The following is a 26,731-nucleotide window of genomic DNA, read 5'->3' on the forward strand; positions in this document are numbered from 1 at the left end:
AGGAAGGTGCCATATTCCTTGAAATAAAACACAAAACACCTTCCTCTTGTTTTCCATTTCAAATCTATACCCAAACTCCATTAGAGAAATCTCCATATTGGTGGAGTGACAGATACAGCATGAGGAAAGAAAATGTATCTCTTCTTGAACCTTTTATAGATACAATCCATATCAAATGCAGATTTAGCAGTTTTTATAGATTAATTTCTTATGTGACTAATGATAACCAAGGTTGGCTAAAAATACTAAGACTCAAGTGGAAGAAGATAGGTGTCTTCCTTAATTTTATATAGATTTCTCTTGCACAAGAATTATGTATCCTTTTAAACTGCAGTTTTGTTACTCTGTAGGGCTGCAGGCTTCATATACTCAGTAACCCCTGGTAACTACATCTTCTGTTATACAGACATACTTGTATAACCTTTCTCCATAGGACAGCAGTGCTCACCTGTTTTTAAAGACATTTCGGATGTCTTTAAAAACAGAATAGTAGTTTTTATCCTATTTTTTAATTTGCTGCATGTTTCTTATGAATTGTGCCTCCTATATAGAAGACTCAAAAATATCCTAACATTAATATTCTCAAAACTTTAATATGGTGGACCATTCAATTACTTGATCAGGTGGCTTGTGGTGCATATTAAAGTCTGAGGAGGTCCTGAAGGTGTAGGTGATGTACAGCCTACAGCGTCTTTATCCATCCAGTACAGTACAGATCCCCCATATATATGAAGAGACATGCCAGCCTGTAGACATCCCCTCTGCCATGAAAGGCAGGAAGTCTTTTAACAGCCCCTCACTTGCCCCTCTGCAGCTGGTATCAGTTAAAACTTGTCCTTGGGCTAAAACCTTGACAGTGTCTTTCCATGGGCTTTGGTTTCTGTGACAGTGTCTACTGCTTGTTTCACAGCCTGAATGATTCAGTCTGAAATTTGGTTTCACTGCCTTTTACCATCCCTACTGATCTTCCTCAGTATGGCAGCTGTCCTTTACAGCTTCTTCTTCCACCATGTAAACCATCACTGAAGCCAGACCCAGCGTGATTTTAAAGTCCTCTGAAAGTCTCTCTAGCAACTTATTATTATATAGGTTAGTTTCAGCATTTCATTAACTAATCTAAAGGAATATGATTCAATCATCACCAGTCAAAACAGAATAAAAATAATAGAGATTTAGCAGCCATTATTGCTGATGTAATGAGATACCTGCAAGCTGTAGGCACTGAATTAGAAATTACCTAGGGAAGTACTGTAAATACAAGACTGGAGCAAACTTTTCATGCATAATATGTGAGATGAAGATAATCTGTTTCATTTCAGTAACAGAGCCAATGATGCTGTTGTTCAGAACCACTGTCAAAAAATAGCAACCTGCTGGGATCAGATGGAAGCAGAGCTGGAGTGCCAACATTGCTACAACTCCTGGGTTGCCCATGATGCTCCTGTAGGCAACTGGAATGAACCAGTCCAAATGCCTGTGCAAGGGCCAGCTCAGCTCCTTGTAATTCATTTCACCATCCTTTAGAGAGTGGCAGTGGTTAGTATTTGCCTGTCTGGTAGGCAGTAGTGCATATCAAACATGCTAATTTTTTTGAGTGGCAGCATTTCTATGGCTGTAACTGTCCAGTACCTTTATCCTGTAATTATCTAAGAGGGACGTGAACTTTTACAAAGACTCCAGCCGTAGATAAGTGAACTTAGCTGAAGGCATGTTTGAAGGATAAGTGCTATGAAACAAAACACAATACAGGGAAAATTCTTCCATAGGGAGCAGCTGAGAAAAGAGGAACTGCTTGTGATTGCAGTAGTTATACCAAATGATACTCTTTCTGTACAAGGAAGAGAATAAAATAGAGTACACTTGACCATTAAAAGGATAGACTCCCCCAACACTGAAAGTAGAAAGAATCTAGGCAGAAGGGACTAGAACCCTATTATCCTCCTGGCCTAACCTAGAAAGAAATTTCTTTCTATTTCACCCATATGGATCTGCTACTTCTAAACATTCAAGATGCAACAAGTATTTAATAAACCCACTGCTTTTGACTCCACATTGTGACTGTCTAAGAACTGAAGTTCCCTGTGTCCTGATGGGTGCTCCAATGAGCAGAGGGCTGACCTCATACAAAAGACTGCTTCCAATGTCTGATAGAACCTAGCAAACCTTAGGTGTCACCTAGGTGTCACCTTAGACACCTGATGAGACAGAGCAGGCAGACTGATCCTTCATTACCACCACTTTTATGGGATTTGAATGAGTTTGGCAGGTATTTCCAGGAATATTAGAAATATTCCTTGTGGATACAAGTTTTGAAAGTTTTACTACATACAGTCTTTCAAGTGGTCATGTTGGTATATGAGGAACTTTCCTAGTGGACTGAACATAGGGCATCTCTTTTCCCCAAAACATGGTTGGAGCTTGTACATCCTACCTTGAGCTTGCTGGAAGTTAAGAGCTTAGATGCAGTCAGTGACTAGAGCTGAGGTGACATACCATAGCTCTGTAAACCAAATTAAGTTGATCGTGTGTTTGAGCCTGGAGGGTTGTCCTACATAAAGGCAATATTGTTTTTCTGATGTTATTTTTCTGACATGAGGTGTATCACTGGATGATATGAGGCTCAGCAGACTAAAAATGCTGAGTCTCAATGGTTACCTGATATGAATGATAGAGAGCTACATGAGGAAAAAGTTCAGAAAGTTCGAGGTAGTAATGAATCAACTACATTTCTGTTAAATCAATTAGGCCAGTTTAGATACATCTGAATCTACCTCCACTTCCCTTCTTGCTTATATCATTCTAACTGCATATTTTCAAACCTCTGACCACAGAAGGTACTGCATGTTACAGATGTCTCCATCTTTCAAGTAATCTGTTAGGCAATTAGGATTTTCTCATGGTGTCTTTTTGTTTTTATTTTGTAATTTACAAAAATAGCTCACATATTTTGTTTTATATTTTTTCAGATAAAACAGATGTTTTACATGTGGCTACCTAGCTCCCACATTAGCAAGGAACATCAGTCCATTTCAGCAAAGCAGACAGGACATTCTAGGTATAAAACATAGGAGTCATAATGCTATGGGTATGCACTGCATAGTGGGTTTTGGATGTCTTTATTTTGGCTATTATTATCTATCATTTAAGATGCCACACACTAAGTCATGGTTTGACTTACTCAGAGGTGGTGTGTCTGTGGTGCTACAGCAAATATAGCATTCAGACATTGTGAAATACAAATATTGTGTTTGTTACTGTTGCATTTACATGCATTCATATTAGTGAAGAAGATACTGAACTGAAATACTGGGTATGCAATTGCACTCTATGCTCAAAGCATTCCTAAGGCAAAAATATTATTAGCGGATCAATAGTTTCCATTTTCTTTCCAATTATAAGGCATTTCTGACCCTTTTTTTTTGGTTGTTGCTTGTTTGTTGCAGAAATATGTGTTTTCTGCAAGGTTAGCTTTATATTCAAACTGGATTTATTAAAATTTTAAATCCTAACTTCTAATCTCACTTTTTCAAAAATTCTTTTATCTCTTCTCACACATCTGCAACATAGTGGATGTTAGAACTGAAGGTAAGACCAGTGTGGCACAGTTAGGAGCAACTAGAGCCTGCTTTGACTCCAGCTTGTTTATGGAGATTAATAAGAAAGAAAGATGGATTGGATAAAATATTTATCTAGTTTCAGACATCTGCATCCTCAGACAGTAAGTAAAATAGGGTCAGTAAGGAAATATCTCCAAAAATACCTCAGCAAAACATAATGTAATTTAATCTCATGACATTCATTTGTATTTGGTATTAAGGCTTGTCACTGTGAGCACTGCTAAGCCAAAGTTTCTGAGCTCTGTTCTTTTCCTGCATAGCCCTCCCTCCTGTTTCACAATTTAGTTGGTTGGTTACACTGACCAAAATATTGCAAAACAGAGGCAGAGAAGCAAAATGAGACTTGATCAGCAGATGTCAAAAACCATCTGCAATCAAGTTATCATCCTGGTTATATAAGCAGAAGGGAAGAGGCAAAAATCAAGTGAAATTTGCTGTAAATTTTAAAAGGAAGGAGAATATGTTGGTGAATCGAGATTCACTTGAGTTTTGCTCTGAAGAAGGCATTGCTATTTATTGTTTGATACAAGTTTGTAACTTCAGAAATAACCTTTCAAATTGGAAACTGTGGGTGGTACAGTGTCACTAAAGAGCTGCAAAAGCAACTGGCACAGAGGCTGAAATACATTGCAGGACATCCTGTTCAGAGCTTCTGAGAGTTTTTGCGACTCCTATTAAAAGTTACTATATCTGCATCTCATTTTAAGGTATGTTTTTAATGTCATGTCATACAAACCAACTTTTTAATTGAACAAAATCTGATGTGTTTCCAAGATTTCTGTCTTCAAAGAGAGATAGAAGGTGAAAGTCACATAATGGTAAACATGGATAACTGATTAGAGCTGGCCTGACACACCACATAAGCAACATAGCATCAGGCAAACTCACAGAAAGTATGTTTGTACTCCAATAAACCTTTCCTACTGCAGATTCTTCACTGGGTGAGGAAAACTTTTAATATGATAAAAATGCCTAAATCTTTGAAGGTCAAAAATTGCTATCACAAACCTTGGGATCATGCAGAGAATGCAGTTGCTGTGATGTGCATATATCAGCATGTTTTAATTCTGCCCTCCCTATGTCTTTATAAACAAAAAAATAGCTGTGTTCTGGTGTTTCTCAGGCTCCACTTGGTGTTCAGTAGGGGGTTAATTAGGAAGGGAGGAAGAAGGCATAGTTTTAAAGCTGAATGGTATGGAAGGTCCCAGAGCAAGCAAATGAAAGTAGAAATCTCACACACAGATCAAGTTTTTTAATTGTGAGGGACTTCTGAGGTCCCGCTATACCCTATACCAAAAAACATATCTGGAAAGAATATCATGCACCAGATACTGAAGCCTGGGAGGTATTTTTTCTTTCTTTTTTTCCTTCTAGTTTTCTGACTAGAAAAACAGGTTGTAACTACTCTCAGGTTTTGAATTATCATAAGCAAAGGTTATGATTCTTTTATTGATGTAAAGCCAGCAAGCACTACAATCCCATGCTGCACCATATTCCAGTATCATTGATTTCCTCTCCTGTGCAGGCCAGGTTGTGTTTGCAGGCAGGACTGCAGCTACCAGAACCATGTGAATGAGAGGGGCAGAAGAGGAGCCGCAGAACCACCACAATATGGTGGAACTATTGGTGCAGAAATGTAACTCTGGGGCAATTCTTAGACCTCCTTCCAGGAGCTTTTCCTGCAGAAGGAGTGAAACTTCCCACACTACACTCCTCCCCTGCTGGTCCCCCATGCTCTAGGGCTGGGATGTCACATCAAGAAACATATGCAGGCTTTAACCACTTAACCATCATGTTACTCACTATGACCATCTCACACTCCTCTGAGTTTTCAACATACCCATGAATCAAATAAATCCTATTTTTTTAAGCCTTGAACATGCATTCTACTAGCTCCTGTGTTCTGCTTTTAATGAGGATGGCTAAAAAGCAATAAAAAATCAGTAATACTTCATGCTTAGCAGTGTCATACATTTTCACTGAGGGGAAATGACTATCAGTAAGCAAAATGCAACTGTAAATACATGGCCCAAGTGCAGGGAAGATTTCACTGGGAAAAGAGATATAATAGTAGCCAAAACCTCAGTGGAAATCTGTAAAGAGCCTAGTGAAAAGCAGGTTGGCTGTATCTGTGGAGACAAACAGGAGGTTAAGGAACCATTTATCCTCCCCTTTAATGAAGAACTTTGTCAGGGTGCAATTAGCCTTGGTTAGAAGGTGTGACTAAGTAACTGTTCAGAGACTCAAAAAATTTTACAGTAATAAACCAGAAACTGAATTTCACAATTTCTGGAAGTTGAAACTATGCCTATGTATTTTATCCAGAAGGCATTCTGGCTCTGACAAATCTATGACTGCAAACTTTGAACCTAGAGCTTGAAAGGCAAAAGCTACAATAAAAACAAGAGCTCCTCCCAGGTTTGCAATGGAAACCTGTAAAATTGTTCTGGCACAGTCCAAAGTGACCTGTTTATATCTGCTGACCAGTGATTTACTTTTGCTTCCTAACCTCATAGGGTTGCACTTCTCAAAAGCATTTTAGACATCTGAGCTGAGGCTTTTGTTTCAGCAACTAAATACTTACAACATTCCTAGTGGTAAGTAATTTCAAAGTCCTGCCAGGGATCTATCTTGGAACATATTCTGTAGTTATATGCTTTCATCCGGAAGTATTATGCATTCAATCGTGTCTGATATCATCCAGAGATACCTGCTGGCAATTTCAGACCTCATGAGCTGTTATTTGCATGCTTGCATATGCCAGAAACTATGTCCTAATGGCCTTTCCGGGGTAAAAGTTCCTTCAGAGAGGATTTGAGCTGAGATTGTTGTTATTTTTTGGGGATGACCTGGTAATTGTTGTTGATGCTTCGTTTTTTATTCTTTAGTTAATTTTATGTTTCCATTTAGAGTAAGAATGGAATATTTTACAAAGAAAAAAAAAAAGAATTGACAATGTTGTTTGTGGGTAGTTCAGATGCACTGAGCCATTTGAAAATTAACTCTGAAGTTAGAAATTCCTCAATGCTTCTGCCTTTGTCTGCCCTCTATTGTCTCTGCTCTGTCCATGGTCTACTGCATCTCTGTCCTGTACTGTCACACAGCAATGGATATCTCTGGGGGTTTTATGGAAGGAAATTCGGTCCTTACATATCAGTTTCATGCTTAGCGATTACACCTGAAATACAGCTATTGCTGGAGGAAGAGCATGAGGAAGAAAGACTACACTGAGGAAGGCTGAATGAAGCCCAGGTGAACCCAGGGAAAGCTTCAAAAGCCTCAAGCTGTGCTCCCCCAGGCTCAGAGGCAGACCCAAGGCCTGTCAATGCCATCGTGGGTCTGCTCAGGAAGACTTCCCTGGCAGCTCTGTCCTGGAGCTGAATCCTTGTGACCTTTGCTCAGTAATTTTGTAGGCTGCCACTGTTGCAGCATTAATGGTATATTCTTCATGGGGTTTTTCAACTCTGCTATTTAATGCCACTCTCTCAGATTTCTCTCAGATCCTGCCAGAAAAAAAAAAGAGAGGATTTATCTACTTTGAAAGTGCTCTGTCTCTTCTCTGCTATCGGAGCTGGTCACGTTACTCACTATGACCAGTTAACTGACAGATTTAACACTTCTCTGTTCACAAATTGTTCCTGATCTTGCTTTATACTGATCTATTTGTTACTTGGAAGGGTTAGACGAAGCATATTCACGAATCTCTTTGATCCCTGGATTATTCATAAATTGATCATAGCGACTATTCAAGTGCTTAATCAAAGCTGGATTTAATCAATGCACTTCTGCTTTGTCATTAGTCACTTAAAAAGTCACTTGATGTTGCCTTATCACTGGAGTTATTACTTAAAGTATTTAATCTGGCAATGGTGGAAAGCAGATTTCCTTTTCTCATACACCAGAACTGAAAGAAAAGACAATGCTTCAATGTGGGCAGAGCTTCAGCACCTGCAACAGTAGGTATTGTTACAGAAAACTGTTGTTAAAAAACAAATTACTTTTGCTTCAACAAAACTTTAATGATAGAATAACTTTTTGTTGTTAGTAATCATGATTAAAAGCCTGAAATTTGCTTTCTTAAAATAGTTATCTACACCAAATTTTCAGTTGTTAGATCATAAATAAGCAATGACTAATAAGAGGGCAGGTACAGGCTAATCAGATTCTTGTTCAGTCAACAGCTCCCCAAACCATTTATCAGTTCTTATCTAATGTGGTGCATGCAACTTTTCATATATTGAAATTCCTGTCAGAGTGATGACTGGATAAATGGAAGCTAAAAGACCAGTAGCTGATTATTTAAAGAAAATGGATGACAACATAGGTGAAGATGGGCTATCAGTCCTGAAGACTCACCACACTCTGATCCTTTAAACTCTTTCTTCAGCCACCTTTGCTGCAGTCCCTGCTTCTCACACATGCTCTGCCACCCATCCCTGGCACACAGGGCTGGACAGAGCCTCATATGTGAAGCACAGCCACAATTCTGTCTTTATTCTCTCTGTGGCTGTGTATATATACATATGTGTAATATGTACTTGTGCTCTGTGTGTGCGTATGGGGAATATGTGCTCAGCCCTGTTGCTGGTTGCGTGGAGATGTGGCAGCTTCACCTCTACCGCTTTGACAGATTCAGCTGCCTCTTAGCATGTGCACCATGAAAACCACACACCAAGTAGCTCAATGTTCCAAAGAAACCATTAATACCTTCCTCTTAATCATTCAAGAACAGGTCTTTCCACAAAATCCCACTTAATCAAATGATCTGTAGTATAAAACTGATGTAAAGAGAAACAGATGTGGCCATCATGTTCTCATATATTGAGGGAATATATAATTCCCATTTGAGGGAAGCAGGTATCTAGTATATCTATATTTAGATGTGTTATGTTTAGCACCTTATTATTTTCTTTCCTCTGTTGAAGTACCCCAAATGATCATTTCCAGTGAATTCGGAAACAGAGCAGTGTGAAAGGACTTTTTAAGAGAAGAGAAAAACACCTACTGGAAACACAGGGGTAGTAATTTCAATATTTTCCTCTTATTTAGAAATAAGCATCAGGCTTCAGCCACAGAAAATATAATGAATACTTAGAAAACTTTTACTGATATTCCTACTCACAGCAGTGGCTCAGGGTTTGTTAATCAGGTTTGCCTCTGAATGCTTTAAGCAACATCGCTTGGATGGAGTACCTAAGTTATGGCAATGGAGAGCCTGGCAAGCAAGAGAGACAAGTATTTCTGCAGAGCATTCAGATGTGAAGACCAGAGTGACCTCCTGCAATGATTGTTCCTCTCCACTGATCCTACATGAAGCACAACGAAATTGCTACTGACCTTGGCGTTTCAAGGATGTATCTAACTTGAGATAGGATGTGCTACATTTTATTTGGGTAGGTGATGCAGAAGAGTTTGTGTTCCCCTGCTGCACAGGTTGTGCAGTTACATTTTCTCTGTTACTAGTGCATGAGCTGGAATTACAGATGGACCATCCAAACAGCAGAACAAAGTTGGATGTTGGTGGGTTTCAAAGAAAATATGTAGGCATTGGTCTTTGAGAAATAGTGTGAAGTGTCATGTTGCTTTAGATCATGGTCCCAAATAATCATCTTGGCCTGATATCAATACTCAGATGAGATCCAGGTATTTTACAGTAACACCCACTGGGCTTGGAGCACACTTGCTACAGGAAAACATTTTTTCCCCTGTATTGTTTTCCTTTTCATTTTGAAATAAGTTTCCATAGTTAACAGCTATGAGATCTGAGCTAAAGAGATCTGTAATTCTTAAAAACTGGACTTGAATTGGCCAGTATTTAATACCTTCCCAAATACCATAGAGACATAAAGACATTTGCAAAACTTGCATCTGTGCTGAAAAAAAGCTGAGTGTGCAAGCAAGCAACAACAACAAAAAATCCCAAAACTGAAACCACCAAACATATTTCTAAAACATCTTTTAAATTTACACATCTGAAATTCTAGATTACAGCCTTGTGATTCAGATGACCTTTTAAATTTAATTAATTTCATAAAATGATCCAAAACTGAGACATAAGTGATTCAGGCTATCTGTAAATAAACAGTGGAAGGAAACCCCTCATATATCAAAATCCTTACAAAAAAATGGGAGCATTTACTTCACAAAAAAATTACTGTATTAGAAGGGAAAACCTCTCCTGGAATACCTTTTGTCCCTGGAATGTAATAGTAGCAGAACTTTGTAGGCCCCAAGAAATGAGAGCAGTAACAAAAAAAAAACAAAGGCATTTTATTTATTATTTGTATGAGGAGTTTTATTTCCAAACTTCTCCCAAGGTAAACACTTATGAGTGATGTGCAGATGGTGTAGCAGTTGCACATTTACAGCTGCATCCATCTCTTACACAAAGCTTTCTCTACTTGTGTTTCTACTGTCCTGGTGTTCACTAGGATAGAGTCCATTTTATTTTTAGTAGTTTGTACAGTGCTGTGTTTTGTATTTAGTAAGAGAATAATATTGACAATGCACTGATGTTTTAGTTGTTCCTCAGTAGCCAAGAACATTCAAGTTTCTCATAGTCTGCCAATGAGCAGGTGCACAAGAATCTGAGAGGGAGTACAGCCAAGAAAGCCAGCCTGAACTAGCCAAGGAGATGTTCCATACCATTGGATGTCATGCTCAGTGTATATACTGGGGGAGTTGACTGGGAGCTGCAGATTGCTGCTCAGGCACAGGCTGGATACCAGTCAGCAGCTGGTGAAGCAATTGTATTGTGTATTACTGGTCTTTCTGAGATTTTTTTCCCCCTTCATATTTTTCATTTTATTTATTATTGTTATTGTTTTCACTTTATTATTATTTTTACTTTATTTCAACTAGTATAGCACCTTTGTATCAACCATGAGTTTTCCCACCTTATTTATCAAATTCTGGTTAGGTATTAGGAAGAAATTTTTTACTGTGAGGATGGTAAGATACAGGAGCAGGTTGCTCAGGGAGGTGTGTACAAATTCAGGTTGGGTAAGACCTTGAGCAGCTTGGTCTATTTGGAGATGTCCCTGCCCTATGCAAGGATTTGGGACTTTGGCAATCTTTAAGGTCTAATGCAAACCCTTAACATTCCACAAATCTATGATTCTGTGATGCTCTCCCAGTCCCACCAGGGGAAAGTGTGTGTGTGGCAGCATGGTACTTGCTTGCAAGTTGGGCTAAACCACTAACAAATTTCTATATCAGCAACAAATTTCTAAGGCACAGGTTTTACAGTGCCTCGTGCATACCAGCAGTACATTTCTTTACCTGACAGCGTTTCAGTTTTCCATCTCCTTGGGCAGATGCTTGGAGCAGGTTCTCACATCAACATGAAGCCTCTGCTGTCTTTGAGGCTGTGTGGCTGTGACTGACAGCTCCCAAGTGGAAGTCAATAAAGCAATAAAATTAGAAACATAACTCACACCTCTTTAAGACTGGTTCAGCTGGAAGTACAGAGCCTTTTCTAGTGGGATTTGCTGGTGTCTCTCATGTGCCCCAGTAGCTACCTGGCTTGCACACCTAGAGCCTTTTAGTTGCATGAGAACAATAGATAGAAGCTGCTTAGACAATAGGTGTACAAAATTAAAACAGGAGGAAGGATTTTCCCAGAAGAACACACAGTTTTTACATTATTTAAAACACTTCTGAGAAATGATCACAAGTGTATGTCAATGCAAGAGAAAAGGTATTAATTGTTTTAAATTTGTTGCATAACATCAGGATATTTCTACTAGTAGCTATTTCCTGGTTGGTAAAATGATTCTGTATTTCCATGCACAAATAAAAAATTATTGAAATTTCACATGCTTGGGCCATTCAGGTCCACGCGAAGATTCAGTATTGCTGACCCTCATGGAAGGAGTAAGAAACTATTAACCAGAATAAAGGGGGGCAAAATCAAACCTGTGAAGTGATTGTTGAACTCAATTAGAAGGGCTAAATTTTCTAAATTTTTTTTCTAAATTCATCTCTACAATTTCTCTTTCCCTAAATATAATTTGGAGACAAGTTATCCATCACTCCTATTGATCTGATTCTCCTGAAAGAGCTCCTATAACATCTCAGCTTCCTCCCTAATCACCTTTCCCCAGGATAATATTAAATAGCTTCTGGGTGGTTTATTCTCAATTTCTTCTTCTGTTCTTACTTTGCCCTTCTTCTACCTGCAGTCACATCTTGCAGAGCAGCTGGGCTTGCTCTGTCAAAGGCAGTTGCCCATGGCAAGTATTTCACACAGCTCATCCAGGACTGACAGAGCCAAGTGCCTTTCTCAAACACTGAAAGCACAAAACAGCATGAAGACTAAAGTTTATAAACATGACTCAAAGCACCAAACTGGATGTAAATTAATTATTTAAGTCAAGAAAAATGGCAGGAATCAAGCACTAATAACGGAAAAGAAAGGATGTCTTAAAATACTTCCAAACAGATTCTCTGCCTCCTATTCTTGTCTCATTGAACTATATTTATCTGCAGTACAGGAGGTTCATTCTTTCCTTTGGTTATTTAAGAAGGACAAACAGTTTTCCACCTTGATAACAATACATCTTTTATCAAAGGTCAAATAGAATACTTGAAAATTTACCAAATCAATACCAAAGACCAAAATGCTGCTTTCAGACATTAGAATAGAAATCACTTTCATAACATGACAGGATATTTACCTTGTTGCAACTTTATTTTTCGAGTTAATTTTTCATCAGCCTTATTGAAAACAGTCTCTAGCCTACAAGTGAACTGAACATCTATGCAAAAAGGCTGAATGGGGTGGTCTAATCTGTGTGAATAAACACTGCCTTATGCACTAGACTCTTCTATGGCAAGAATGCATCTAATCTGTCTGGCTGTCATGCAATGTCACATATGTACTAAAAACTGTGATTACATCCATTTAAATTTAGTACATTTGGAAATAGATATGTAGTTAGCTAGACCATCAGCCCAGTTGTCATCTTGAATAGGATGTTATGAATCATTTTCCCATTTAGCTTTAAGAAATACAATCCCTTTTACAGAGACATTGTGTGAGGGTCAAATATATTTCAGAGAACTGTTGGAAAAGTAGAGAAGAATGGACCAACTTTCTCTCTGTTTTAGGAAGACTAGTATATTAATTTGGCTTTCAGAAATGATTTTTTCTTCTTTTTAAAAACCATAAGTAAAACCCCTAATTTGTTTTAAAAACCATAAAAAGATTTTGGTTTGGAAACTGAAATGTGCCTCTAAGCACTGAGGAAGTACAGAATGAGCCTTTGTAATATAAATGATCTCTTAAGAATCTGAGTTCTGTGCCAGAGCTCAAAATAGTTATTACCCAAAGAAGGAACATTTTCTTCCCCAAACAGGAGCACTGAAAGAAAGAAATGGACTCACACCCAACCTATGCATGTTATCATATACCAGTTGAGTTGATAAAGTAAAAGACCTATATTTGTAATTTTTTTACTTCTACTTCATTGATATACAAAGGATTTAGAAAGATAAATATAGCAAAACTGAAGATGGAAAGAGAACTCTCAACACACTGTTCTTTTGTATGCTTTAACTATTAATTCTCAAAAGGTCTGTTTCTTACTGAAAAGGAGCTGCTGTCATTAGTGTGTGATGTAGATTTCTCAGAAAATACAAGAAGTGAGAACAAACAGAACAATGAGAATAACGCAAGTCATTATTTCTGTCCTCAATGTGCAAGTCATTATTTCTCTCCATTCAAATGAACTTTTCTAGAGAAAACAAGAAATTAAAAAAAAAAAAAAAACTAGAATACTAAAAGCCTGAATTAGTGCTTTTAACTAATGGCCGACAATTAATTTTATTCATCACTAAATTAAGGTATATGGTGTTTGTTTTGCAAGTGTGTGAGATTTGCTATTAAGCGGTGCAAAATGCTTTATTACTGAGGGGGAGGAAAGAGGACCTAGTTCTTATTACCCATGTTCTTTTCACTGAAATCTGGTATTCATGCAACTGGTGGTCTTCCCAACTTTGTCTAAGACATTTATCTGCTCCCAGTATTGATCTTTCAGACTGCAAACCCATTTTGACAAAACATTTTTAAAGTCATGAAAATCTAGGGCCTCAAAGATTACATTATTCTGCTCGAGAACAAAATCTACTTGTAGACACACCATTAAATTTGCTTCAGAGATAAAAATACTGATTTTTCATAAGTGTGTCATTTACCAATAAAAGATAAAGAGATGTTGGGTGGGAAGAGCTGGGAGCCAGAGGCCATTAAAACAACATGATGCTATACTACACTGTGGTATCACATTCCATTAAATTTGTCCATAGAAAAACATAATCAAAAAGGAGAAAAGCTAGTGCTTGGAACAGCAAAAAAAAAAAAAAACCAGGCCAGTATGATTTTTTGTATCATGCCCAGTGAGATGAGACAAGTATATTCAATAGCAAAGCTGTAATGGCTCTCTTCAGATACAATGAAAATGCTCCAATGGTCAACTCCAATTACCCTCTCCAGGGTTTCAGTCACCAACAGAAAATGAGCCAGGTAGTGTGACATGGTGATTATGCAAGCCAGCTGTCACTGAAGAATAGCCTGACCCTAATGTCACCCAGGTTTTCTAAACAGACAGATTAGCAGAGAAATAGTAGATTTCTGTGACCATTCTTCAGTGGGCTAAAAGGAAATGACCTTTGGAAGAAAGCCCTTCCTCCTCCATAAGAAGACTGCCTTTTGAGCTCTTTCAGTATTTGGTCTGTAAAAAAAATTACTGTAGGTGATTCTAGTAAGTAAAAATCTTAAATGAAAAATTCTCTTTCCTGAGTGAAAATTCTAACACTCTGGGTACATTACTCTCCCTAACCCATAGCTGGTTATCTATAGTAGTTTATATAGCTATAACCAACTGTCCTAACACAACAGGGCACTCTTTTGTGAGCTACAATGTGGCACTCTTTTGTGAGCTACTTCTGGACTGGAGCTACCCCAGGGACAGAGGATGCCCTGGTGAGGGATGGTGGTGTGGGATTAAATCCCCCTTGCAGCCAGGCTGGTGTGCTGTTCCTGCAGGGAAGGCTCAGAGCAGGGCATTATCCTTGCACAAGCCCAGCTGAGCAGCAGTACTGTGGTGCCAGAGCTGCATCAGAACTGTTTCCAAGTTGCACCATGCAAGAGCTGCAGATTGACTATCTTTGCAGCAGGGCTGCACCTGCTGCCAGTTACAGAAAATACATTTTGAATGTGTGTAAACTATAGTACAAAAGTCAGCTTCAGTGAGGGGGCTCCCAGACCGCCTGCAGCATCAGAGTGACTCACAGAGCTGACAGCAACCCCAGCACCAAGCAGCAGACATGATTCTACACGGATGTCACAACCCAAAAAAATTCTGTCATCATTATGGTACTGTTGAATAGCACATGGGCTAGGTGATTTATGTTTTCAGATTCATTCAAGTTTGACAAAAGTAAAAGCAACTGAAAACAGAGTTAAACTGGGAAACACCATCTGGAGCTAGGACAGAAGTCAGAGTCCAGATTTGGATCTGGCATTTCAAGAAAGACTTCTATAGACTTCTCACATATATATTTGTATTTTAACTTAGATACAGTTTAAAGTCTTCAGAATTTGCCTAAGTACAGGAGGGACTTCTTCTTTTGCTAGAAATTTTTCAAGAAATTCATACTACAAAGATAGTGAAGGGTCCTGAGGAGAAGCCGTATGAGGACAGATGAGGTCACTCGGCTTTTTCAGCCTGGAAATGAAGAAACTGAGCTGAGACCTCATTGCAGTCTACAACTTCCTCGTGAGGGAAAGAGGAGGGGCAGGCACTGATCTCTTCTCTGTGGTGACCAGGGACAGGCCCATGGGAATGCCCTGAAGTTTTGTCAGGGGATGTTTAGGTTGGATATTAGGAAAAGAAAGGTTCTTCACCCAGAAGATATTTGGGGATTAGAACAGGCTCCCCAGGGAAATGGTCACAGCACCAAGGTTGAGAGAGCTTGATAAGTATTTGGAAAATGCTCTCAGGCACATGATGTGGCTTTTGGGGCTGTCCTGTGCCGGGCCAGGAGCTGGATTTTGATGATACTTATGGGTCCCTTTTAACTATATTCTATGATTCCTTTTGGTACAGTGAGGAGAACAGCACAGAACAGAATAGTGAAAAGCTGAAAAATAGTGAAGTATTATCTTTAAGAAGGATTGAAGACTTCTGAAGCCCAAAAATATTGAATAAGCAGATTTCTTTCCAAAGCAAGGGTAACACACTGTTCTGTGGTTTTATCTTGTTATCTGAAACCATTGTTTTTCCTATGGTAAGAAAGATAACTTTTACAATCAAAACCTATCTGCTGGCAAGATGTCATGTCAGCCAGAAATGCAACCCTCCTGCTTTGGGCAAATGTAAAGACATTCAAGCCCCAGCAGATCACTCATCACCAGCTGCAACCCTAATGCTGTCATGCACAATGAGCAGTCTTGCATGGAAACAGTACTAGCCACCCACGTGTATTGAGGTGGATAAATCTGAAAGAACATTAGATAGATCAAGAAGGTAGGTATTTTTCTCTTTAGTCTCATGATTCCCACGTTCTATTCTGAGAGTGGATACAAAATTGTGAGGAACTGCCATTTCCAGCCACAAGCTTTGAGCATTCCTTTTCCAAACCTATTTTTTTTCCTTTACTTTCTCACATATATCTTCCTAACTCAGACTCACCAGTAATGACCATAATGTACATATATGTGTTTGCATGCATGCACAGAGCTGGGGCAGAAAGGGTGGGCGGGGTGTAAGTCAGGGACTTCCAGCCTCACTTCTAAAAAATTTTCCTTTCCTCACATGGCACAAGAATCTCTGTGGTAACTGTGTCTCTCATTCATAATTAAACAGATTTTTAAGTAACAGCAATTGACATTTTTCCCACTTTGGAACCTGACAGACAAGTCTGGACATCATTAACCTTTTGCAGTTTATTAGTGGTTTTGTGATATAGCGGGGCAGATAAAAAGGCAAGAACCTCCTTCTTTCCATGTAAATACTGCATGCCAAAATAAGTTATATAATATATCCCAATAGACAGCTTTGTGTGACCAGGTATAGGTGAAGAGATATTCTCATTAAGTTTCATTAAAGTGACCAAGAAGAAGCAGGTTAGGTAATTTACAACAGAGTACCAAAATATTTCTGTAAGGTCACCTTTGAAGAATATGCAGTATGTTGACTGAAAGTTTTGAGAAAAAATGGAATCCCTCTGTGAATTAATATTCCATGAAGCAAAAATTTAATTTGATCAGTACAGATTCCTGCTATAAAAGTAATCTCCAAATGCATTATTTACATGAGGCTCTACGACTTGCTCTCTGGGGGAAGACGTGGTGAGGCGCAGAGCATTTCCTACACTGCGTGCCCACTGGCATCACAGGATGTGCCACTCAGCAGCACAGCCAGGCAGCCTCTGCAGCACCTTGGGATTTGCTCTTAGCTTTAAGCAGCAAGCAGGGCTGTCGAACACCACAGTGTTTGTTGGCTCACCAAAGAAGGTTGACAGGCCCTGCAACCTCCTGTCACTTCCTAGTGTATCAAAACCAGCAATTACTGTTTGCCTTTGGTTCTGTGCACAGCTGAGTCTCTGACCAGGGTGCTTCACAGGCTAAGATAAATGGGAGAGCTGGCTTTGAGATTCAGAGGAATGGCATCTCCTGTTCAGTGCCTCTTCATCATGCAACACACATGTACTGAGCTTCTTGCCTGGTGGAGAAGACTCCCGATATATAAATAATTTCCTTTTCAATCTCAGGGCTTGGATAGAGCTCAGAAATCACACAAAAGTGTTCAGAAAATCTGAAAAAAGTTTGCACACAGGTCTTCTGTAAAAAAGAGTAGGCACATATTTTGATTGTGAATATTGATGCTATCTATTATCATCTGTAAAGCAACATGCATAAATGAGTTGGAAACACAAACTCAACAGTGGGTTTGACAGCTACCCTTTTGCATAAGATACTCCATTTGTTTAGATTGTCCTAGCTCTGAACTCTCCATTATAAACACAGAAGCATAATGAAATATATGAAGCATTTTTCTAATTTCTCTATTGCTTTCTTGTCCTTTTTTTTTCTTTTTCTTTCATGTTTTGGACAGTTTCACAGTTCTCTTAGTTACTTTGTTGATCTTATTTAAGTTATTGGATTCTTCAGTCTGTGAAACTCAGTACCTTCATTGCTAATAGATATTGAAAAATAAAAAAAAAGAAAAATGGAAATGACTGATCAGAGTCCTTTAGTTTTTCATAACTCCAAATGAAACCTTGTGAATCAAACAAGAAAATTCTGTCCAGTCCATTGCTTCTTGTAAGGTTTTTATTATATCTGTTCAGGCCAAACACAAAAGAATTAAAAGTTTGGAAAACTACCTGCAGTTTCCATTTGTGTGATTTTAGTGCTTTTCCTTTCCTGGACTAAGAAAACAAGATTGAAAGCAGATGCTGTAATACCATCAAATCAAGATGATGCAACCAGAAACCAGGGAGAAAAAAAAAATATTTAAAAAGGGGTTTTGTTAAATAAAGCCTCAGTTATTGTTAAGGTTTGTATTGTAAAAGGGAGGCACTTTCAATGGCAGTGTGCACCTCACTTGCTACTTTGAAATTCCCTGACTAAACTAGTAACACAATCAGCAGTACACAAAGGGAAGGACTGTCCAGGCTGGATTGAAGTTCTTTTTGTACTGCAGAAATATTTCTCATTTCCTTCTGAATTCATCAGTCTTGTGCTGGGTAAATCTGGTGACCTTGTCTGAAATCCAATACACTATAATTTATATAAGCTCCCTAACTATATAGCTGCTCACAGTACAGTAAGTGCCTATTTTGCTGTGTAATTCTTTTCTTCTCATTGGTCCACTTCACCTATACCATTCATTACAGGATAATAAATGTGTTTTGACATATTTTGCCATTTCAGTTGAACACTTTCCTGCCCTGGAGAGATGTCCATTTGAGAGAAGTGTTTAATACCCAGCATTTGAAGGGTTTATATAAAAACAATGCAGAAATCATCTTCAGGGATATACCCCATCCCCAGCTACTGGCAGTTCCTCCAGGTGTGTCTCCTACAAAAGGTTCCAGTCATTTTTGGCAGTGGGATATAAAGTTCTAGTTCTTAGATACTTTCTAACTGGATGCAAATTATTCCTAGTACTGCATAAGTCACATTTTGCAATGAGAAGTGCAAAGTGCCTTTTGTCTGGAACAGGTTCCATATAAAAAAATCTTGTTCTTCTACCCTGTTAGCAAGTTGTTGATGGATGGTCCCTGTCTCCAGGACACCTATAGCTACAGCTCCTAATAGCAAGTACCCTCACACTTCTCTCTCTCTCTCCATGGCTTCTTCAGATCCTCACTTTTCAGTTGTTGAATACTTCCAAATGGCTCCCTTCTTTTTGAGCTCTCACAGCTGTAGCTTTCCCTGCTTCAGTACAGGTTAACATAAAACTACTCATGACTGTCCTGTTTAGCTTCTGTTCCAGCTGGACAATTCTTTCATTTTCTTACCTTTTTTTATCAATTATTTTTACACGCAGATAGAGATGAAGAGATAGTATAAGGGATCACAGAATGAAGTATCCAGAAAGAACTTGCAGGGTATAGAAGCAGGAAAGGAGGGAAATCATGCAGCCTTTGGACAACTGAAGGTATTGACACTGAAAATTTTCTTTCCAATTTTATTTAGAAGTATATTCATGACTTCTTCATCCCTTGTGCAGCTGCTCACTTCATCCCATAAAGTCGAGTACACAAGGGAAATATCTTTTCTGCCCATTAGATTGCTATCAGTCTTAAAATTAGGCTATTAAACTGTAAGGAATTGGAGACAAAACTCTGGGATGGGTACAGAGTTGTGTAGGGATCTGTACTCAAGCAGCCAGAAGCATTATTTCACCCCAAAAAGCTGATGTGCTTCTTTTCTTTTTGTGTGATTGGCAGCCTGACTACAAGAAGTTGCTATATGTTCTGCTGCAAGTAGAAAATTGTGCCACATCCCATAAAGAAAGATGCTTAACTTGTATGCTGTGTTGTGTGTGAAGAGGGCAAAAAACTCCCTGCATATACTTGGATAAACAGGGGAAGCAGGGAAACTGCTTGTCTTAATATATAGAAAATGTGATGCTTCTTCTGGAATTGTGTCTTGGGTAGAGCCTCCATTTTCAGCATGTGCCTTTTTAAAAGACAGGGAAAGCAGCCCAGCAACTTTATAGCTGTATTTGCTTCATCTGAAGAATTTTGTGAAATCCTGCCTCTGCTCCATCAATATGAAATACTGAAAGTATATTATTTTCCATAAATGTCAGAAAACTGAAATTTATTTGATCAGCTGAATTTCTCACAAATTATTTTAAATGCTGGCATGGCTGTGTGAGTGGTCTAGTATAAACCTATTTAGCAACTTGTTAATGAATGGGATATGTTTCACTATTTTTAAAGCAAATATATTTAATATGTGAGGCAGTCAGCTAGGCAGCTATCTGCATTTCTCTGGCTGTTTTCTGGGAATGAGCTTAGACATATGCCATTGGTTTTGAATGTAAGGATCTCTAATGCAGTGCATGCTTAATCACTATTATCACTGGAAAATTCAAACTCTCTCACCTTCAGAGTACCACATTCACAAGAAAATATGAGATATGCCTCTAAGCTAAACATTTGTATTGTCGCCTCTGTCTTCTTTGTCACTACTTTGGCTACCTTTTCTTCTTCTACACAACATTTTTTTCTTTCTTTCACAAAGTCTGAAGTGAAATCTCAGGGGGAAAAAAAAGCAGAAAAATTATCCTAAGAGCTAAAGCAGCCTTGCAAGTGCATTTTTACAGAAATGGGCTGTCGTGGTTTGACACAGGAAAAGAATTTTCTGAGAAGGAAGAGGTCAATCCAGTCAGGGGTCATGTTTGGATACTGACACTTGGGGTGACCAACTGGAGGTGGACACGCCTCTGAGAACACAGAGGGGTTAAAAGCAGAATTCCCAGGAGAACTCGCTCTCTGGTTCCGGTCATCGGAGGGTGCAGACCTCCCCTGCCCAGCCACGAGCTGGGTGGGGGAGGGAAGCCATGTGGCCTGGGGAGGCAGGCCAGGGGGTGAAGGGTCTGGAACTGAGCTGGGCCAGCTCCTGTGGACGGAAGGGTGGAGAACGTCTGAGATGTCTTTGTTCCCCCCTCAACCTAGAGGGAAAGAGATAGAGAGCCTGCAGACACCTGGAAGTTTGCCGGCAGAGGAGAAGGAGAAGGGGGGGAAGATGCCCAGCATGGGAATTGGAGTCCTGGGCCGAGATTTCAGCCATCCGGGGAGTCTGGGACTTTTACCCTTTCCTGTGAAATGAAGGCTTTGTGAAATATTACTCCTCCTCAACTTGAAGGAAAGAGAGACAGCCGGGGACCTCAGATGTTAGGGAAAGAAGGTTGGGGGGAGATGATGGAGTGGCTTTTGGCTGGACTCTTCTTGTTAGCCATAGAGTGAACCAATCCTTCCTCCAAGAGAGACTGCATTTTAGGGGGATGCAATGGTGAGCCAAGAAACTCCTCCAGCAACTACCAGTTCAGGAATGAACAGAGAAAAGCTGAGGAGGGTGTGAGGATGCCCTCCGTCTTCAGAGAAGAAGAGAAGACGATCTCTGTTCTTGGAGCCCCGGCCGCAGGGGAAAATGGGGGGGACTGTAGTCCCAAAATGAGACACTGGACTGTTGTTCCTGTTGGTCCTTGGCAAAGCATCCTTAAAGCAGCCGTATAAGCAGTCTCTGTCCATGCATGGTGGTGAGAGCACTGTGACATGGAGAGGAGAGTGTCACACTGGCCGGTGTGTCTGGGCAGTGCCATGTGTGACATGGAAACACAAGAGGTGGCAGCTGTGTTTCCTGGGGGTCTATGGTGCAAGGGGGACTCCTCTCTCCCCTGATGGATTCAGGATTGATTATGTGGAAGGGTGAAGACTGGATTAAGGCTCCAAATGTGTCTCGCTGTGTTTTGTTGGAGTTGGGTGGTGGGAAGAGGAATGTTTTGAAAGGTTTTAATTTTTAATTTTGTGTGTGGTTTTTTTTTCCTGTCTTTTTTCTTTTATAGTAGTAGTGGTAGCTTAATAATTTTTTTGTTTTCCTTTGTTATTAAGCTTGGGCCTGCTTTGCTCTGTTCTCGATCGCGTTTCACAGCATTCAATTGATAGGTTGCATTTTCATGGGGGCACTGGTATTGTGCCAGTGTCAAACCATGACATGGGCCCAACCCAAAATCTGTGGCCTATGATTCCTCTTCTGGAAGTCCAGACACATTCTTCTCCTTCTTTCTACACCATATTCCTTCATCTCGAAAAATTTTTACCTGTTCAAAATGGAGGTGAGACACTATCACCTGGTTTTGATTGCACATAATTTTCTTTTAATTCATTCTGTTCCACTGCATATCAGTTTGCAAAAACTCATTTCTCCATCTCCCATTTGTTAGTCCCTTTTTTCCCAGATGAAGACCTGATCATAACAAACCACATGCTTGCTACTGTCAGATAAACAGGAGATATTACATTGACTTTCCTCATGATGGCTCCTCACAAAAGCTGGACAGCACTGAAGAAAAGGCTGCAGCAATGGGAGTCCAGTCTAAGCTTTCCACAGTGCTATGTTGCGTATCAGTGAGATCAGGTGCATAGAATGGCTGTGGCATGAAGAAAGTTTTTAATTTGGCCATTGCTGCTGATTCTCCCATCATCAGGAAGAAACAAGAGCAACATCAGGCTTCAGAGAAAAGTAGAAAAATGGTCAGAGGTACAGTATATTTTTCATGTAAGGAAGGACAAAAGAAACTAAATCCCTTCAGTCTGGAGATGGAGGATAAAATGAAGGTCAGGGAAGAGGATTCTATTTTCCATTTGTCAGTCCTCTTAAGGCAGTGTTCAGTTCCCATCTGGACTCACATCTGAGTCCTACACATTTAATCTCTTGCTTTTAGGTGTTTTAATCTTTGCTATAAAGAAAGAGGGCAAGATACTATAGCCAGAATATAGTATATAGTGCTGTGTATATAACCAAAAAAAGATGCCAACCAAAAATATGCACCTACAGAATTTGAAAGTGTCATCCTGAGCTGTGGAAGTCTTACCTTTTTGCCTTTAACTGCTGTCTGTCTTTTCACTAGGGAGAACCAATACAATGTATTCTTCCAATTAGAAAGATGCTTTGAAAATTCATCCTGTGCTGTCTGCAGTTTGGAAGTGGTTAAAACCCAGAATTTTAATTATAGCAATAATATAAAAATGATCAGTGCATGCATTTGTGACTGTACTAATTATATTCTCGGCTTAGAAAATCTGTATTGTATACGCTATCATTTAGTTTCTAAGAAAAGAATACTCATAGTTTTTAGCTAGGTTTTGGAAGGTTGCTTTAAAGGTTTTGTGACAACCACATAGGAAGCTTCTGAAAGCTTTTATATTTCTGTATATTTAAGTATTTTCCTGTGCTTTTGAATTGTTGCCTGGATAACCACATGGATGGTGGGGTGTTTTTTAAGGATAAACTGGGTGTTAACAATGTCACATCTTAAAAATACACATTGTTGCAGCTACAGCCTTTTCTTGGAATAGTGTAATTGGTATTTCCCTTGTTCAGAGTTTTCTTTGCGCAGCACATGAAAAATGAGGAATACCAAGGGAGTGTGTTCAATTAGTACTCCTATTCATTTTGTAACATGCTGCAGAATTTCTCTTGGCACATCCTAGCTAAAAATGATAGGTAATATCATTAAAACTCTGGTTCTACACAAACAAGTTACAGCATAGATCACCCCATAGAATAAAATGCTGTAGCTATTGATCTAGTTGAATGGATCAGTAAAAACTAATTTCCTTTGATTGTTTTATAATTCATTTCAGATCTTGTAACTGGTCATAATGTCATTTCAGTATGGAGACAACTGCCAATGAAGGCATCATGCTATGGTGTTTCTGTTTATAAATAGAGCTGAATCCTAGCTGATTTTGCCCTTTAGACTGCTTCCTTTCTTCCTTCCCCTTTTGCTTTCAGCCAAGTGCCTGGAATCACTACAAATCACATTACAAAAAAGTCTTCTGAGAACACTAAAGCTGTTTTAAAATTGAAATGCATTGAAGCAAGAACAAGCAAAATTGTTGTTATTTCTGGTATTTCAAAAATTCTGGTATGTCAGGGAAATCTCAGATACTGTCTGCTGTAATGAAAATAAATCTGGAATACCTTTTCAAAATTCACCTCTATATAAAAAGTAAATATTATTATATGTAAGAAAAAAATTACCCTATAGCTAAGCCACTAAACTACGTGGAATTGTAACAGGAATAAATACAATCCATTAGGTCATATTCTTTTTAGGTTTACACCAAAGGAAATTGGAATTATCCCAGTGAATAAAAAAAAATAATAAAGTTGTAAAAGGAAGGCAGAGTAAGACTAATAGATATAAGATTTTTAATTAGATTAATTAGACATGGTGACATTATCACAACAAAATATAATGGTAGCAAAACATTAAAATCTTAATAAAAAATTAGAAAACCTGAAATATTTAGTGGAACCATATTTTCCAAACCTATAGAAGGGTTTTCATAGTTTAACAAGGTGAAATTCATGTTGGAAAAAACCTTGCAAACTCAGAAAAATAGAACCCTCAGGTTTTAGCTTTTATATTTTTCAGATTCTGCTCTGCTTTAGTGTGTGCGTCTGGGCTTCATATAGCAGATAGTAAGCTCTCATCACAGAATAGGCAAGCAAAACCATTCCTTGTCTAGCTGGGGACCAAGGACAAATGATCCAGATCTCAGGCCCAAGAGCATGAGCAATGGTGGACTGAAGAGAGAAGAACAAGAAGGATGGGATGTCATGGGCTAAAGCTGTAAGTGCACAGTTAACTCCACTAAGCAAATGGACCAGAACTTGCAAAAGTGTAAGACCTCCTGACTGGTCAGGCATTTTGTGACTGTTTTGGGTTCTCCTGGCTGGGCTCTTTTACTGCCCAAGGTCTCTCCATTGAGGCCTCCTATTAAATACCTACTTTATTCTTTAGCTTCATCTAGTCTCTGCTCTAGGTCAGCCTTCACAAGGCATCAGAATCAGCAGAAGAAGGAAATCATCATAAGAAAACATTTTCTTTCAGGGATGACATTTTGATAATTTCTTATTACCTTGATTGTTTCATTTTCACACAGTACTTCTGTGGAAGACAGATGATATGTTTGAATAACTCTGTCTTAACTGGTATGGGTTTGATGCCAAAGAGACTGTGGATACGGGCATAATACCTACAGATTTTTAACTATCAAAAAGTATAATTTCATAGAAATTCCTACTTTTCCTGCTGCATTTATCCCTGATAATGTTATCATGTTGATTATACCGATGAGGTGCACACTATGCAGTGCATTGTTCTCTTCACACTACACAACAAGTAAGGAAAGTTTTACCTCAGAAGTTATTGACTATGTTATTCACTGTTGCAGACCAGAGTCCTCTCCTACACCTCTGCTTTCACTCCACCAACAGCAAAACCTGAAAAGTTCCTTATAAGTCAAGTCCCTCCACCTAGTACTGCCAGATGAGCTGGTCACAACCAGATATTCTGTCCTGAAGCCCTCCCTTCCTCCCTGTGCTCCATCAGACCCAATGTCTGTGCACTCCCATCTAAGTAATAGCTGTGCCCTGTCCCAGTGTGTCATCCCAGGCTCCATTTTCTGGTTTTGGTTTTTATTGCATCCCAGGCTCCATTATCTGCTTTTGGTTTTATTTCTTCCTGCCTATAGCCAGAAATTCAAAATCAACTGCAACCTCTGTGACAGCAAATTAGAGGAAAACCTTTTGTTTTGTTCTGTTTGGTTTATTTTTACGTTTAGTTTTTAGAAGTACTATCTCTTCAAATAGCATTGTCAGTAAGACTGGAATGAAAAAATCAGCTGTATACTAAATATCCTTGAAAATAGATCCCCAGTGAAAGTTCACTGTTTTCTTTAACTTCCCCTGAATACAGGGCAGTATCTTTGGGACTTCAGAATATAGAACATCCTGTCCTTTAGTTTGATGTTTTCTGTAGCCTATTTCTTCCCCTCCCATTTATATAGAATGATGAGTAGTCTTCAGTGGGAATCACAAAGTCAGTGAAATGTGTGCCTTTTCTTACAGTGTTTTGCAATAACATTCTTTTGTTAGAGGACTATTTAAAAGCTATAATAAATTATGAAGAAAATGTCATGTAGAGGCACAATAACCTTTTAATAAATGTATATTTTCCTAACATTCAATTAAAATGTCACACATTTTTATGCATTTCCTCTTCTACTACTAGTGATGCTCACCACAGAGCTATATCAAGCTTCCTTTTGTTTAGTCTGCTCATTCATCTTCAGCACCTATTTTAGGTATTCAAGAACCTGAAAGTGTTTAAGATATTACAATAATTATAATATAAATCATATCATATCATATCATAATCATGTCATATCGTATCTATAATGTCATGTAATTAATATAATATAGTTCTGTAATGTTTTCTTGCCAAAATATAAAGGGTACTTTGTAGAGAGCAATGATTTTCTGAACCTACCAAAACACCAATGGTATGGGTGAGTTTACTCCTATTTAGTACTTGGATTTAAAAAGTTAAAATCTTGTCACAAAGTTCAGTACCAGCAGCCAACACCAGCTTTTCTGATTTATGGCCATCTGGAGTGGTTTAAGGATTTTCCAATGCAACATTACAATTCATTATTGTGCATCCAGTTGAGATCAATGGGTATGTTCAGAAGTTTGAGGTTCCAGTAAAAAGATCCGTAAGGGGCCGTTTTATATCTATAAAACAACTTATACCAGGCCAAGTTCTGATTCCAGTTCCATATCCAAATATTTCCAATTCCACATTGAGTTGGATTCAGTTATGCAGTCCTTTAATACCAAACCTGATGGAAATGTCAATAAAGTAATCAGAAATACAGTTCTTGCAGAGCAGTAGCAGCTTTGGGCCTTTCAAAACTGAACTGTACACAGTTTATGTCAGGACAGCAATAAACAGGAGATTGTACCTATCATAGCATACCTAGGGAGAAAACTAGCAAAAGGAAAAGGGACTACAATA

This window comes from Lonchura striata, chromosome 2 (genome assembly GCF_050655825.1).
Source record: "Lonchura striata isolate lonStrDom1 chromosome 2, ASM5065582v1, whole genome shotgun sequence".
In the NCBI taxonomy this organism is placed as follows: Eukaryota; Metazoa; Chordata; class Aves; order Passeriformes; family Estrildidae; genus Lonchura; species Lonchura striata.